Genomic DNA, 16,983 nt, shown 5'->3' on the forward strand with positions numbered 1-16,983 from the left:
TTTAAAATGTGATGTTTTCGCATTATGTGAAACTTGGTTAACTTCCGATATAAATCTCAACTTCCACGACTTTAATATAATTCGTCTGGATCGAGAAAACCCCTATGGAGGAGTACTTTTGGGGATCAAAAAGTGCTATTCTTTCAACCGAATTAACCTCCCTTCGACACCAGGCATTGAAATTGTCGCTTGTCAAGTTCTAATCAAAGGGAAAGACCTTTGCATTGCTTCCATCTACATTCCTCCTAGAGCCTCGGTAGGGCACCGAACGCTTTGTAATATCACGGAATCCTTACCGGCACCGCGGCTAGTTCTGGGAGACTTTAACTCGCACGGTACGGTATGGGGCTGTCTTCATGATGATAATAGATCAACATTAATCCAAGATCTTTGCGACAATTTCAACATGACCATCTTAAACACGGGAGAAATGACGCGGATTCCTACACCACCAGCACGCGCAAGCGCGTTGGATTTATCGCTATGCTCGACATCGCTACAGTTAGATTGCAGGTGGAAGGTGATCCCTGATCCCCACGGTAGCGATCATTTGCCTATCGTGATTTCAATTGCTAACGGTTCAAGACCATCGGAAACAATCAATGTCTCGTATGACCTCACACGGAACATTGATTGGAAGAGTTACGCGACCGCGATATCCGTTAAAATCGAATCCACTCAAGAACTTCCTCCGGAGGAAGAGTACAGGTTTTTGGCTGGCTTGATTCTCGACAGTGCGAATCAAGCTCAGACTAAACCAGTACCCAGCGCGAATACCCATGGACGGTCTCCCACCCTGTGGTGGGATAAAGAGTGCTCAGAGCTGTACGCGGAAAAGTCCACTGCATATAAGGCCTTCCGGGAAGACGGGTTACCCGCTAGCTATCTACAGTACGCGTCGTTAGAAAGGCGAATGAAGAGTCTAATGAAAGCCAAAAAACGCAGTTATTGGCGCCGGTTCGTCGACGGGTTAACGAGAGAAACAGCGATGAGCACTCTTTGGGGTACGGCTCGACGTATGCGTAACCGTAATAGTACCAACGAGAATGTGGAATATTCAAACCGTTGGATATTCGCTTTCGCCAAGAAGATCTGTCCGGACTCTGTCCCGGTACAGAAAACGTGCCGCGCCGCGTCTCCTCACGATACCGCGAACGAAACACCGTTTTCGATGGTGGAGTTCTCACTTGCTCTCTTATCATGCAACAATAACGCCCCAGGGTTAGACAGAATCAAATTCAACTTGCTGAAGAATCTGCCTGACACTGCAAAAAGGCGCTTGTTGAATTTATTTAACAAGTTTCTTGAGGGTAACATTGTCCCTCATGACTGGAGGCAAGTGAAGGTCATCGCCATCCAAAAACCAGGAAAACCAGCCTCCGACCACAACTCGTATCGGCCGATTGCAATGCTGTCCTGTATTCGGAAGTTGTTCGAGAAAATGATCTTGTATCGCCTCGACAATTGAGTTGAAGCAAATGGCTTACTGTCAGATACACAATTTGGCTTCCGCAAAGGCAAAGGGACGAACGATTGCCTTGCGTTGCTTTCTACAGAAATCCAAATGGCCTATGCTAACAAAGAGCAGATGGCATCAGTCTTCTTGGATATTAAGGGGGCTTTTGACTCAGTTTCTATCAACATTCTGTCAGAGAAGCTGCACCAGCATGGTCTTTCGCCAATTTTAAATAACTTTTTGCTAAACCTGTTGTCTGAAAAGCACATGCACTTTTCGCATGGCGATTTAACAACATTGCGATTTAGCTACATGGGTCTTCCCCAGGGCTCATGTCTAAGTCCCCTGCTCTACAATTTCTACGTGAATGACATTGACGATTGTCTTGCCAATTCATGCACGCTAAGGCAACTTGCAGACGACGGCGTGGTCTCTGTCACAGGGCCCAAAGCTGCCGACTTGCAAGGACCATTACAAAATACCTTGGACAATTTGTCTGCTTGGGCTCTTCAGCTGGGTATTGAGTTCTCCACGGAGAAAACTGAGTTGGTTGTTTTTTCTAGGAAGCGTGAGCCAGCGCAACTCCAGCTTCTATTAATGGGTGTAACGATCAATCAGGTCTTCACATTTAAATATCTCGGGGTATGGTTCGACTCTAAAGGTACCTGGGGATGTCACATTAGGTATCTGAAACAGAAATGCCAACAAAGGATCAATTTTCTCCGAACAATAACTGGAACATGGTGGGGTGCTCACCCAGGAGATTTGATCAGGTTATACCAAACAACGATATTGTCGGTGATGGAGTACGGGTGTTTCAGTTTCCGCTCCGCTGCGAACATACACTTCATCAAACTGGAGAGAATCCAGTATCGTTGCTTGCGCATTGCCTTGGGTTGCATGCACTCGACCCATACGATGAGTCTCGAAGTGCTGGCGGGCGTTCTTCCGCTAAAAAATCGATTTTGGGAACTCTCATATCGATTGCTCATCCGATGCGACATTCTGAACCCGTTGGTGATTGAAAACTTCGAGAGGCTCGTCGAGCTTAATTCTCAAACCCGATTTATGGCCTTGTACTTCGACTACATGGCACAGAGCATTAACCCTTCTTCATATACTCCCAACCGTGTTCGTTTCCTAGATACTTCTGATTCTACTGTGTTCTTCGACACATCCATGAAGGAAGAGATTCGTGGAATCCCGGACCATATACGCCCGCAAGTGATCCCCAATATATTTTATAATAAATTCCGAGAAGTCGACTGTGACAAAATGTTCTACACTGACGGATCAAATCTCGATGGGTCCACTGGCTTCGGTATCTTCAACAATACTATCACCGCTTCATTCAAGCTCAATGATCCCGCTTCAGTTTACGTCGCAGAGTTAGCTGCAATTCAGTACACCCTTGGGATCATCGACACTCTGCCCACAGATCACTACTTCATTATTTCGGACAGCCTCAGCTCCATCGAGGCTCTTCGTGCGATGAAGCCCAAAAAGCAATTCCCATATTTCCTGGGGAAGATACGGGAGTCCTTGTGTACGTTATCTGAAAAATCTTATCAAATTACCTTTGTTTGGGTCCCCTCTCATTGCTCTATTCCGGGCAATGAAAAGGCCGACTCATTAGCAAAGGTGGGCGCATTAAATGGTGACATATATGAAAGACCAATCTGCTTCAACGAATTTTTTAGTATTTGTCGTCAGAGGACACTCAGCAGTTGGCAAACCTCGTGGAGCAATGGTGAACTTGGACGATGGCTACATTCCATTATCCCAAAGGTATCAACGAAGCCTTGGTTCAGGGGGATGGATGTGGGTCGGGATTTTATTCGTGTAATGTCCCGACTTATGTCCAACCACTACACCTTGGATGCGCATTTGCGGCGTATTGGGCTTGCGGAGAGTAGTCTGTGCGCTTGTGACGAGGGCTATCACGACATCGAGCACGTTGTCTGGGTATGCGCCGGGTATTTGGACGCCAGGTCTCAGTTAAAGGATTCCCTTCGGGCCCGAGGTAGACCACCCAATGTCCCAGTCCGAGATATGCTGGCAAATCGTGATTTCCCCTATATGTCCCTTATTTATACTTTCATAAAAACGATAAATATCCCAATTTAGCCCCTCTCTTTTTATTTCTCGTTTTAGAAGTTTTCTCCTGCCTTTTGGGACCGATCAGCTCCAGACTGCAACTATGTAACCGCCGTCGCACTTACCACTACGGAAACTGAAGCGAGAGCGACTCGAGGTCCGATGACTTTTGAAGGATTCCCCGCGGGTCCGAAGAATACCATCCGCCAATCCGACCTACTAGACTGAGGCGCTAATTTGTCTCGCTGATCTCCCGTTTGCCCGAAAGTTGCAAGTTTTGCTCTTCTCTCCCGGTCACCATCTACGCTTTCTCTCCCCTGTCCTTGATACAACTGCTTCTACAGCCCCCTCTGAATATCTTGACCAAGCATAAGTCTCCGCTAAAAAAGTTCAAATTTGTATTCTGTATTCCTAGTTTTAAGATAGTTGTAATTTTACCTCTTTGTTAAAACTATTGTCCCCCATCTTGTAAATAGAATTGTATCCCTAGTTTTAAAACACCGGTGAATTTTCTCATAAACATTTGTTCCCCCTTTTGTGTACCAAACTATATTGTTAGTTTTAAGATAACTGTAAATATGTCCTAAAAAACTATTACTATTGAATTCCTTGTTTTAAAACTTTTCATTAAAAAAAATCTTTTGCTCCCTCTCTTGTACATAGAATCTTATTTCTAGTCTTAAGATAGCTGTAAAATTTTTCTTTTAAAAAAAAAAATATTTCACCATTGTAACCTCCTAGTTTTAAAATATCCAAAATGTAAAAAAAATATTTCACCATTGTAACCTCCTAGTTTTAAAATATCCAAAATGTAAAAACAAAAGAATTTGGCACCGCCAAGCTAACGCATTTGTTTGATAGGCACAAATGCGTTAGCTTGGCGGTGCCAAATTCTTTTGTTTTTACATTTTGGATATTTTAAAACTAAACGAAATGAATAAAAAAAATACTCCGGGAATGTGTTTCGAGCACATTCATGCTGATCTGTCTATTGCATATCTCCCTTTTTCAATGCATGAGTGTGTATGCAGTATGACAGTTATCGCCAATGATGAGCCCATTTGCACCATTACAAATTCGGCTCAGGCTAACTTATTATACTGATACCCTGCATTGTTTTAGTTGATTAGTTGTAACGTCTCAGTCAAATTCAACACCGTCAGGAAACAGACGCGCGCGTGAGTTTTACCGGGAGTTAGTGAAATCAAGTAAATCGAAATGTACAAGGAGAACGACGCTACCATGGATTCGGAGGAGCTGCTAAAGGACCCCTACGAAACGGGCGCAGCAACAGAAAACTAGGGTTGTGGTACCGGTAATACCGGTACCGAAAATCTCGGGAATACCGACCCATTTTTGGTACCGTAATACCGGTACTGAACAAAAGTCAGTACCGGTATTTTCGGTACTATAAATTTTTTTTTGACAAATATGTTAACTCTGCAGGGGGATCTGGTTCAAAATATCGGCCTGCAAGATAACGTTTAATTATATTAATTTTCGTTCTAGATAAATCGTTGAGATATCATCTTTGTGTGGGAATGAGGTGGGGCCATCATCATAATAATTCTATAAGTTAAAGTTTTATTAGCGACATTCTGATTGGTTTCCATTATTCACTTATCTATAAAAGAACGAACAGCGATTTAGTAGCTAACAGTTTTAGACTTGGTGAACTGCTTCAAATGGGGCGATTTTTAATTATTGGTGATCTGAAAATTCAGCAAAACTCTATAGTTTACAGGAAAGCAAGGAGCCTTGATATGCATTAGAGAATAGTAGGCAAACGACATAAAGGTCGCAACCAATTTTCAGAAAAGCAAGAGAGGAAATGCGATTAACCTGCTCGGATTTACTGCCATTCTCGCTTTGATTTACTGTTGTTAATAGGGTTTCATACATTTACCATCTGTTCAAGTCGACGAAAGTCGCATCATTTAGCAGTTATTGATTTCAAAGTGACCTAGATTTCGAAATAAAAGAAGGTGCCCTATACGAAAAATATCTTCTGTGAAATGAGTCTTGCCATTCCGAAGCAATTAAAAACAATAAACAGCGCAAATCAATCATCTGAGAATAAGATCATCAGTTTGAGCATTCAATTTCAGTTTGAAGCTTTTTTTTTTGAATTTAAAAAAAAAATATTCGAGTACCGGTACTACCGGTACTGGGGGCTTCAGTACCGTAGTACCGGTTCTCGCCAAAAAGGGTCGGTACTGCGAACCCTACAGAAAACCCGATTGGAGGAAACGCAGACGAAGCAGGTGCCTCGTGTTCTAAACGGAAACAACTAACTTCGATCCTGCGTCCGGGTGATGAGAAGCAAATGAAGATGGCGCAGTCCCTGAGGATTCTAGTGGCGACGACATCCGGACAAACTGAACAACAGGCGGACTCTATTCTTGTGGAGCTCTCCGCTTTGCAGGATGCTGTTCCAGTTGGTCAGGAGCAGCCGATTTTTAACGGGTATGGCTTCCAGCGAGATGAACTCTGGCTGGAGGCGGCGAATCTGCACAGTCTTGATTGGCTGAAAGCAGCTTTGAATAAAATTGGTAATTTACGGGGACGTCGGCTTACTGTGAGGGATTATTCCCCACCGCCGCCTCTCCACAGAGTAGTAGGTATGATTCCATCTTGTGGGCAGTCTAGGATTCAGTATGGAGAGGTTCTTAGGAACATTTCCAGGCTGAATCCTGAAGTGTCCACAAAATATTGGAGGATTCTCTCTCTCAGTGGGAGCCGTTCCGACGGCAGGAAAAATATCATCATCGGAGTCGATGACAAATCGATCAGAGACCTAGAGCGCTTAGATTTTAAACTGCACTACCGCTTCTCCCTAATACAGCTACGGTGCTGCGACAAAAAGGCCGTATGCCTTTTGGGGGAAATCTGAGCTAATTCTGCAATTACAGTGAAACCATCATCAAAGGAACAATTAAAATTATCTTTCTATATTTCCAACCGAAATTTACTGTTCTTAGCATTCACTACAAATCTTACCGTGTGGTAGCCGGCAGCTGAAAAGCCAAAGAATAGCACCACGGGTTTCCTTGTCCAAGTCGTAAAAGGCGACCAAACTAGGAGCCTCAAGTCAATGTGTAATTCCGTGCCGAGGACTGAATGGCTGGTGGGGCTCACTATCCAGTCGCGAACGGATCATCTGGCGTTTGCCCACTCGTATTACAGGGCTCTGATACGGGTGTAACTTTTATTCCCGCTGCAACCAATATATCATATATGGTTAAAACAAATCGTCATAAATTACAAAACAATTTCACTTTTCGTGTGTTCACCCAGCACTGCTGGGTAATTAAACGGTCGGCCTCTCCGCCTACCCTGCTTGCTTGGTTCAAAATAAAATAAAAAACTGCTGTCGACTCTACTGCCCAATGTAGGATAATACGAATCTGTCTCGCGTGCCCTTGTGTTGTGTTCTTCGGTCCATCATATTTGGGGCAGGGGAACTATTGGCGCGGAGGTGAAATAAAAACGTGTGTTTCACACTATTGGATGCAATAGTATATTCCTCGCAAATCGAAGTTTATAGAAACCACCTCGCAAAAATTTTGCGATTGCCCCCGAGAGCCAAAAATCCATCTCGTGTTTTCCTTAGAGGTGAGTTGAATTCTGCTGGATTGAGAGTGGTTCAGTGGTCGGGAAGAGGGTGGAATTCTTTCTCCGTGCCGGTTGCTGGTCATTCTTTGAGATCGATCATACGCAGATTACTGTATCAGTATTGCTGATTGATCTCTTTGATGGTCTGGTGAGCGGCATAGGGAGGGGGGTATGCCGTGTACGTTCTCGATGCCTAAACCACTCTTGCTTCATCGTTAGTTTATATCATCTTCCCCCACTCCGCTTTTCTCATAGGAAATTGTGTAGGGCGGGTAAATCAATTCACATTCCACGGATAATAAAGACGTTTTTTTCCAAATTCAGACTGGTTCAATTTGCTGCTGTGTCGCGTTCTGCTGCAGGTTTACACTGTGATCAACTCTCTTCACAAATGATTAGGGTGGCACAGATAAACTTTCAGCATAAACGGACAGCAACACTGAACCTTTCTCGTCTATTTCAGGAAGGCAAGGGTCACAAAGCCTTGGCTCAGGAGCCTTACTTCAAAACAGGGAATTTTTTTGTTGGTAAGTTATTAGCTCCCGCTTTTGTGGTTTTTAGCAAAAGTGGAATGAATAATGGTCGGGAAATGCCACGTGCGTGTGTCCTGGTAAATAATGCTATTGAGGCCCATCTTTTGTCCGAACTAACAACTCGTGACATTTGTGCAATAGTTGTCAACGTGACAACTATGGAAATACGTCTGTTGCTCGGCATATTTGCCTTACAATGAGCCATCTCCTACGGATGAATTAAAGAAAGTGGTATCATACTGTGAAAATAATGGTCTTCAACTTAACATTGGCAGTGATGCGAATGCCCATCACATCATCTGGGGGAGCTCTGATATAAATCCGAGAGGCTCTGAGCTGATGAAGTATATCAGCAGCTCAAATCTGCAAATCCTCCACATAGGAAACCGCCCAACTTTTGTTAAATCTGGAAGAGAAGAGGTGTTGGATATAACACTCTGCTCTGATAGAGTTCTGCACGAGCTAAGCAACTGGCAGGTTCTAAATGAAACCGAACCTTCTCTATCTGACCATAAATTCATTTTTTTCGATCATCTGAATGTCACCTTAAACATAGCGACATATCGCAACCCAAAATCTACAAATTGGGATCTATACACGGATAACCTAGCTACAAAATTCCACGGTTATCTCCCAACAATAGAAGAAATCGACGATCTCGACGAAGCTGTAATTACAACAAACACATTCATAGTAACATCCTACGAGGAGGCTTGTCCTCTGCGTACTGTAAGAACTTCTAGGGGAACCCCGTGGTGGAGGGCTGATCTTGATAAGAAGAAAAAGGATATGAGAACAGCTTGGAATGGACGTCAGCGGGATGATTCCAGAGCTTTCAATTTAGCTCGCAAAGCGTATAAAAAATGTATTAGATCTGCTGAGCGGGCTGGTTGGAGAAACCTATGCACAAACATCTCCAGTCTGAACGAGGCAAGCAGATTAAATAAAATTCTCTCAAAATTGAAAGATTTTGCGATGAACTCTTTAAAAACCAGTGATGGTGTTAATATGACGAACGAAAAAAATGTCCTCGATTGTCTTTTCAACACTCATTTCCCGGGTTGTATGGATCCGGAGCTGAACAGTGATCACGCATCCCATTCTGGTGATTCGGACTCGTGGGCGCTAGCACGCACACTGGTTACCACCGAATCGGTTAAGTGGGAAATTGACAGCTTTGCTCCATACAAATCGCCTGGAAAAGATGGAATCTTCCCTGTACTACTGCAAAAGGGGCTCGATATCCTCAAATCTGTCTTGCAAAAAGATTATGCTTACCAGTCTTCCTACCGGGTATATCCCTAAAGCATGGCGAGAAATAACCGTTAAATTCATTCCCAAAGGTGGGAGCTCGAACTACGAAGAAGCCAAGAGCTTTAGGCCTATCAGTCTAAGCTCTTTTCTATTGAAAGCTTTGGAACGGATGGTCGATCATCATATCAGAAATGAGTGCTTGGTGGAGTATCCGCTGCATAAAATGCAACACGCATATCACACTGCTTCATGATATTGCTTACAACATTGAGAAAGCTTTCTCGCTCAAGCAATCCAGCTTGGGTGTATTCCTGGGTATTGAGAGTGCTTTTGACAATGTGTCCTTCCAGACTATTCTGGAAGCGACGCGTGGCCATGGGGTACAGGCCCGTAGCCAGGATTTTGTTTCGGGAGGGGCTAAAAGTATGCAATTTTAAAAGTGTTTACGATTTGAGATGACCGAACAAGTTGCAAACCAAAATGAGGTGCAGGAGATAACATACCGAATTGTCATCACAAAAGTTCGTGTTCGTAAATGCAGTTACTCTCCAATTCGATGTACATCGCGATCGATGACACAATTTGCGTAAAAAATAGCTTCAGTTCCGTAAACGAGAATATTTCAGCGGGCCAATCTAAAGGTATTTCAGAGTAATTTCAAAAGAATAAAAGGATTTTTTTTCTTGGGACCGATTTACAGGTGTGGTTAAACTGGCATTGAATTCTACTTTTCACATCTGATGCAACAGAACTATTTACATTCCCATTACGAGAATAAATCTTGCATTTTTTATTTTGCTTGAATTAAAACAAGTAAATGTTTGAATTATCGCCTGGGCCGATAGACTATCCAACTCAATTCATTCGCCAATTTTAAAAAAATGGGGGTGGGAAATACCAAATCATAAATGAAACTAATCCGCTCAGTAAACTCACATATTCGATAAATCTTGATCGCGTTCATGATTTTTTTATTATTCGAATCTAGGGGCAGATCACGCTAGGGATGTATAACCAATTTGGATAAAATCAGCAAAAATGCATTTAATTCCTGTTTTTGAATCAACTTTACACTCCCTCGCAGAAAAATTTGTTTAGCAAACGTTCTACGCTGATCCACTTTGTTCAACGTTTTGTTGAGTATAGGACTAATTTTTTATAGGGTTTTGACGCTTTACAAACAACGCAAAATACATTGCACGCAACGCAAAATACATGATGAATTTCTATTATAATGGAAAGAACTGCATTTCATTTCGCTGATTTTAAAAATGCTTCACAAGTGATCTGCCCCTAGACTACAATACTAACAGTGCACAACCGCAATTAAAAATAAACGGTTTATTTCTAAATAGTATAAACACCAAATTATTGAAAGTATTTTAATCAGGTGATTCTGATTCGGTTAGTGCATAAAAAAACACAATCTACCGACAACCTGCAAATTTTAATGTCTCATAGTAATTTTGGACATTTTTAAAGCCAAGTGCGATGTTTCACAAAGTGAAATCTTTGAAGAGTATCGTTGACTTATCCACTCATAACACGGCTCAAAGCGCTAGCTTAACGAAGCCCTGGATCTATCATATAATTTTATAATGTATAAAACTTAAAACAAAAAATGTTAAGTGGGTGTCCGACAGATCACGCACATGCAACCCGCTATTTTGCGTGGATATCTTTCATCTGGGATTAACATGGGCTTTAAATCACTCTCGATGCCGTTATTAGCATCTTTAATGATGTGATGGTGTTTTTGTTCAGATCTTCTTCCTTGTTTCAACTCCTGGATCACAAGCCGTCTGTGATATTAGCATCCTGTTGGCAGTTTATTCGAGGGTACCGGACGCAGCTTTTGACTACTATGTATGTTTTGGATATAAGCACCGCTGGTTTTAGACTGATTACGTTTTGGCGTCTCTGCTGTTTCATAATACATTGCGCATGTATGTATATATACAATCATGTAAAGCGATTAAAATTTTGCTACTGATAGCCACATTAGGTTCCTCATGATAAAATTATCTAAGAGCGAATGATGGAATCAAAAATTGATACATATTGACGTGACTAATAAATCTATATGTGATCGGCATCCGACCAAAAGAGACGACTGAATCACGTAGCTTACTTTAAGGGGAGGTTTTCATTCAACTGACCAAAAAGTCAGCAAAATTTGAATTTTTTTGTGGGCCAATGAAAAATTATAGAAGGAAATAGTTTTAGGATTCAAAATTATAGAACGAAATAGTATTAGGATTCACTTATATTTTCGTCTTCATTTACAAATTTTTTCAAGACGAAAAAACAAAATGGCGCCCGTGGCGACGTTCTGTCTAAGGTTAGGTGCGCGTGGAATACCAAAACTGCATAGAGCCTGCTGCTTAAGGATCGATCTAGCACTCCAAACCTCAGAGAACAGACGTCCATCTTCAGCATTCAACTTATGTAAAATCTCTAACGGTTTCGAAGGTAGTTGGGATGCCAAACCAGGTGCGCTACTGTCGTCATGTTTTTTTGTGGCTGAGTTCGACAGGATTGACAGCGCTTATTCCTCCACCCAGTAAAACTAGTCCGGAACCGGTTCGGACTTCCAGCATGAATTCCAGCTCAAATGCAATAACCGATAAAGTCGGAATCGGTTGTTTTCTTTGAGCAAGATTCCTTACGGAATCCATTCAGGATTTCGAACCGGTTCCGGAATGGATTTGATGGATAGTCGGAATAGGTTGGTGTGGCGGTGCTAGTGTTTATCGTATATTAATTCAAATGTTTGCACGCGTTTTTTAAATATTTTTGTTCGATCACGGATGTCTGTTCTCTGTGACCAAACTTATTAAAACGCTCTAAAGTAAACTAAATTTATTGGAGGAATGACCTAAGAATGGGTAAAAAACTTCAAATTTGCCGTAATGCACAGTGGTCCAATAATACAAAAAACATATTTCGGCAAAGCATGTTTTTATCTCTCGATTAGATGGTTATGGATGTATGTTTTATTATTTCATACTTGATTTCGCCAATAATGAACTGATTTTTTTAGTATATAGAAGAATGCATAGGGTGGTTCGTTATTTACCGATATGTTGAATAATATTGATATTCGATTGCTAGTCAGAATTTTTTTGCTTTTCGAACAGTAGTTACCAATATTATTATTTTTATCAGATAACGTTACTACTAGCTGTGTATTGAACGATAATTATCGGGTTTTGGTGAACATGGCGTGCGGAAATATGAGTATGTTTGTATATTTATTCGGAGAATTTAACTAAAAATATTGAATTTGGCTTTAACTAATTTTTTCCCTCGATATCCCTCGCGAATTTTTCTTTAAAATGGTCTTCAGACTGTTCAGTTCCACATAAACTATTCTTTAGCTGCGCAAGTTTGCGCCCAAAATGGCTAGAGAATCTAAGATGTTGTATATGTTTAACAAGATAATACAAGACAAAAAAAAAATTTCACATTTTAAAATTACATTATTTTATTATTACCTCAAATCTTTAAATTAAATAGCTTAGTTATTATTTAGAAATTAAATAATCTAATTATTTATTTCTTTTCGATCGGGTCATTACAACTTGAGTTATATTAATTTATCGGACGCTACGTTTGAAACACAGGGCGGTACAGAATATTCGATAAACGGGGCAAACGGCTCAATCCACTTCGTTTCCAAGTTTCAATTTACAAATAAATTTGAATTCATGAACTGTTGCTCCTTTTTAAAATAAATGGTACCCTCACGAGGATATTTTTATTTATGCGAAAAAAAAAATATTTTTACCGTGGACAAACTGTTTGTATTCATAAAAACTACTTTTAGGGAAAAATTAATTGTAATTTCAAATTTTGTCGTTAACTTGCTATTAAAATCACAAACAACATTCCAAAATTGAAGATTGGTCTGTGAGTTGGTTCACGAGATATCATGCTCACTGGAAACGATATGAAAATATTGGCATTCAAGCACAAAAGCTGCATTTTCGATAATTGTCAATGAAAAATCATGATTTTTTTACAAGCACATCAAACGTGTACTATTTGATGCTCAAAAAATGTTAGAATAAAAAATAGTGATAATTAGATGCGAATGATTGGTGTAATAAGAAAGACCATAGTGTTAGGTAGATATAATCTCTTTTTTAATGTGAAAATCGGATTCAGTGACCCAAAATTTACTAAACATATGTAGTTTTGTATCGATATTTGCATTAAATATATTTATGACCGTCTCTCTTAAGGAATGGAACCACTGTGTAATGGTGCGCGTTGCGTTGCGTTGCGTTGCGTTGCGTAAGCACGGTATACTTCGTAGATTGCAGACTGATGACTCTCATTTCCAGCCAGACTACTTGAGGAGCATTGTTTGGGAATAACAATTAATCCAGTCCAAGCGAGAATTTCGCCTGAGAGCCACCATTGCGGGCCACGATCATCTTTACCGTAACTTGGGATGAGAAAGGAAGTGTTGATGTGGTACTTACTTAACAGAAGGCCCCGACTCAGTGACACTCCCATAAGTACCACGGATTGGGTAGTGGGTGGGTTGTTAGTCAGGATTCGCTTCAAGCAAGCGATGCGACTGAGAATATATTTTCGTGCATAAGATATTTGAATAGTTTATTGACTCTAGGATACGTAAATGTTCTAGGCGTTTAAACTCTGGGTAATCGTTTATCGAGATTGTTTCATCGAAAACAATTTGAACTCCGGACAGCTGGCTGTCGGGAGTGTTGTCGACAATGTAAAATGGACCGTAAACAATGAGTTTAAAAGTGGTATTGTGGAACATTCATAAATTATGTCACGCAAAGATTACCCCATACTAACTAACTCTCTGTCATATTACCACGTTATTTTTGCCCTTTGTCTAATACGAATCAAATGAATGGAACCACTGTGTAATGGTGCGAACGCAAACTTTGAGATTGATTTTTAGCCCTTTTTCCACTTTAAAGATTTACTAGAAACGGTGAATATGAAGAATTTGTAGATTTTATGGGTCATTGCTCCAATTAAAAAGGGTTTCTTTCGAGAGGTCAAAAGATGAAGACTTGAAATTGAACCGTTTTCAAATGGAATTGTACGCCGTTTCGAAAAATGATGTTTTGAGATAAACACGTTTAAAGTTTTGAGCACACTTTCGATTATTCGTGGTAGAATGTCAATACTGCATAGAATTATGTATTTTGGACATCGCTGGTCACGAATTTGAAGTCAGTTTTTCATAGTTCAAAATGGCTGGTCTAATATGGTGGGCCCCTCCTAAAAATAAGTGGCATTTAATCCAAAATCGTCAAAAGAAGAATTTGTGGTTTAAAAACAAGAATTTGAACCTAACCTTAATATGTATTAAAATTTAAAAAAAAAATGAAAATGGCGATTCCAATATGGCCGACTAAAATGTTATTTTAACAATTTTGACCACAATTTTCGTTTTTCACCGTTTCTGTGGTTGTTTGAAAACTCACGTTTAGTCTGCGATGCCTCTACAGATCAAGCCGTGAAATACGTTCTCGAGACCTGAACTACTCTTCTACCTGATGAGCGCGTATCGAGCCGAAAGCGTTCCATGGCGGCCAGTACGCCGCTTCGAACAATGGCCTGTAGGAAATGTTTTGATGCGCCGTTTAACATACTATATTAGACACTAATACCTTTCCAAAAATGGAAAAAAGTCAAATTTTTGCAAATTTTAATTAAGAACCTCCCCTTAAACATTTTGTCTTATACTACTATATACGTACACAATTCTTGCTAAAACACCATAGGCTCTCATGACTAGATTCGCAAACCGCTTGAGTTTTATTGAATACCTGCATAAGTAATAATCTGTTATGATTGTAGCAATCAATTTTATCGCAAAGTCTTCTACATAATATCTTCTACAACATTTTTACGTTAAGATGTTTGAACCAGTTCTTGAGTATTCACTAAACGGAAGTGTATTACAAATTGTTTAGGAAATTTCGTAAAAAAATATTTTTTCAGAAAAGTTTCGGGAGGGGCTTTAGCCCCCTAGCCCCCCCTCTGGCTACGTGCCTGATGGGGTATCTGAATGTATCTCGGGTTGGATAAACGCAAACTATCCGGATCAAACATAAATACATCTATTGGATTTACACAACAATTGTACGTACAATACTTTCATACGGGTGTCTTGTGTGGTGGCAGAAGGGAGAGGTGGTGATGGTCCAGTCGAAGCTAAACCATCTGCAAAGAATGGCGCTCATGGCGTTGACCGGTGCTTTCACGACTACTCCAACTGCTGCCCCTGAGGCCCTGCTAAACATCAAGCCATTACACATACACCTTAAACAAGAAGCACTATCATGTGCTTACAGGATGCAGGTTACTGGGCTCTGGAAAAGTAACCATATTGATCTTTCTACCAGTCATAAACGACTGTGGTCACAAATGGTTGCATGGGGTGAAGTCATTCTTGCTCCCAGTGATATAATACTCACATGTAGTTTTCCTTACAGGACATTCCAGGTGAAGTTTCCCTCTAGAGAGGAGTGGTTGTCTGGCTATTTGGAGAGACAACAACAAACGCAAGTGGCCTGTTACACTGACGGTTCTCTGATGGAGGGACGTGCTGGTGCTGGTGTCTACTGTCGCGAAATGAAACAATCTCACTCGCTAGGTAGATACTGTACTGTATTCCAAGCTGAAATCTTCGCGATTATGTACGGGGTACAATCGGCCCTTCAACGGGGATTTTCCGGCAAAGTTATAAATTTCTGCTCCGATAGGCAAGCTGCAATCAAAGCCCTTAGCCCAAACAACTCACGGTCCAAGCTAGTGATCGCGTGCCGAAACCAAATCGAAGAACTAAGCATTGTCAACACTATCTACCTTGTGTGGGTGCCCGGACACTCCGGTATAACTGGAAACGAATGGGCTGATGAATTGGCCAGGGCAGGTTAAGCGATTGACTTCGTTGGTCCTGAACCCGCCCTGCCAATTTCGACAAGTTGGATAAAGGAAAAAATACGGTCCTGGGCTTCGTCTGAGCACCGCAATTATTGGAGTAATCTACAAACGTGTCGCCAAACAAAGGCGTTTCTAGAACAACCGTGCCCAGTGACTTCGAAAAATCTCCTACATTTTTTGAAGCTCCACTGCGGCATGCTGACCAGGGCTTTAACCGGCCACTGAAAACTCAATTATCACATGGCAACTATTCAGCGCGCTGAGTATGACAAATGACGTAGTGGGCTTTTCTGTTGCCACAAGTTTTGTTTCGATCCAGTAAAAATTATTTTTATCAGTAGTTTCGAGATAAATAGTGTACCTAAGGGTTTGAATCGGAATATCCAAGGTCTTTTTGATTTTTTAATGGTGCGCCGAAGAATCAGGATGCTCGTCCGAACGTTTAGGTTTACTTCCAAGGTAATTTCACAAGTATAAAACTAATACTCTCATAAGTGTCAAATGTTCCCACCTTTCTTTCTCTTGATCTTGCATCTCAGCAGGGTGCCAACTGGTATTGATGTTTCGGCACCAGCTTCCTACCGCAAAACAATAGTAGTTTAGCGTTACAGCGATGGCGACGAACGGTGCCTACGATAGTGTCGCAAATGTGACGCTATTTACGACTTTGCCTAGAGTACGTTGAATTTGACCAATTTTTTGATTTCCTTCCGACTTTTTGCCAAAAGCGTCGGGAACTTTCGAATCCGGAACGCGGAATCAACAGGGTAGTAACGAGACGGGCGGCATGCCGAGCGTATGCGTCGCTAGAACACGGTTTGCCACAAAATGTCTAAATATGACAATAATAGGAAAGAAGCCGTCGATCGGCTATTCGATGCTTTGATTTTGAAGATTTTTATCGCTAAACTTTTTAATTTACACCTTACCTTCTTTTCGCCCACAAGTTTGCACGAAGTTCAAAGAATTCGCATTCGTTTTTTTTACCGCACAATTTTTCTCTGGCCACACTTGCTATGCCTAACGGGAAAAACTTTTGTAATGAATTTAAACCTAAAAAATTTGTCACATTTTTAAATACTACCT

Source organism: Topomyia yanbarensis, chromosome 1 (assembly GCF_030247195.1).
Source record: "Topomyia yanbarensis strain Yona2022 chromosome 1, ASM3024719v1, whole genome shotgun sequence".
Lineage (NCBI taxonomy): Eukaryota > Metazoa > Arthropoda > Insecta > Diptera > Culicidae > Topomyia > Topomyia yanbarensis.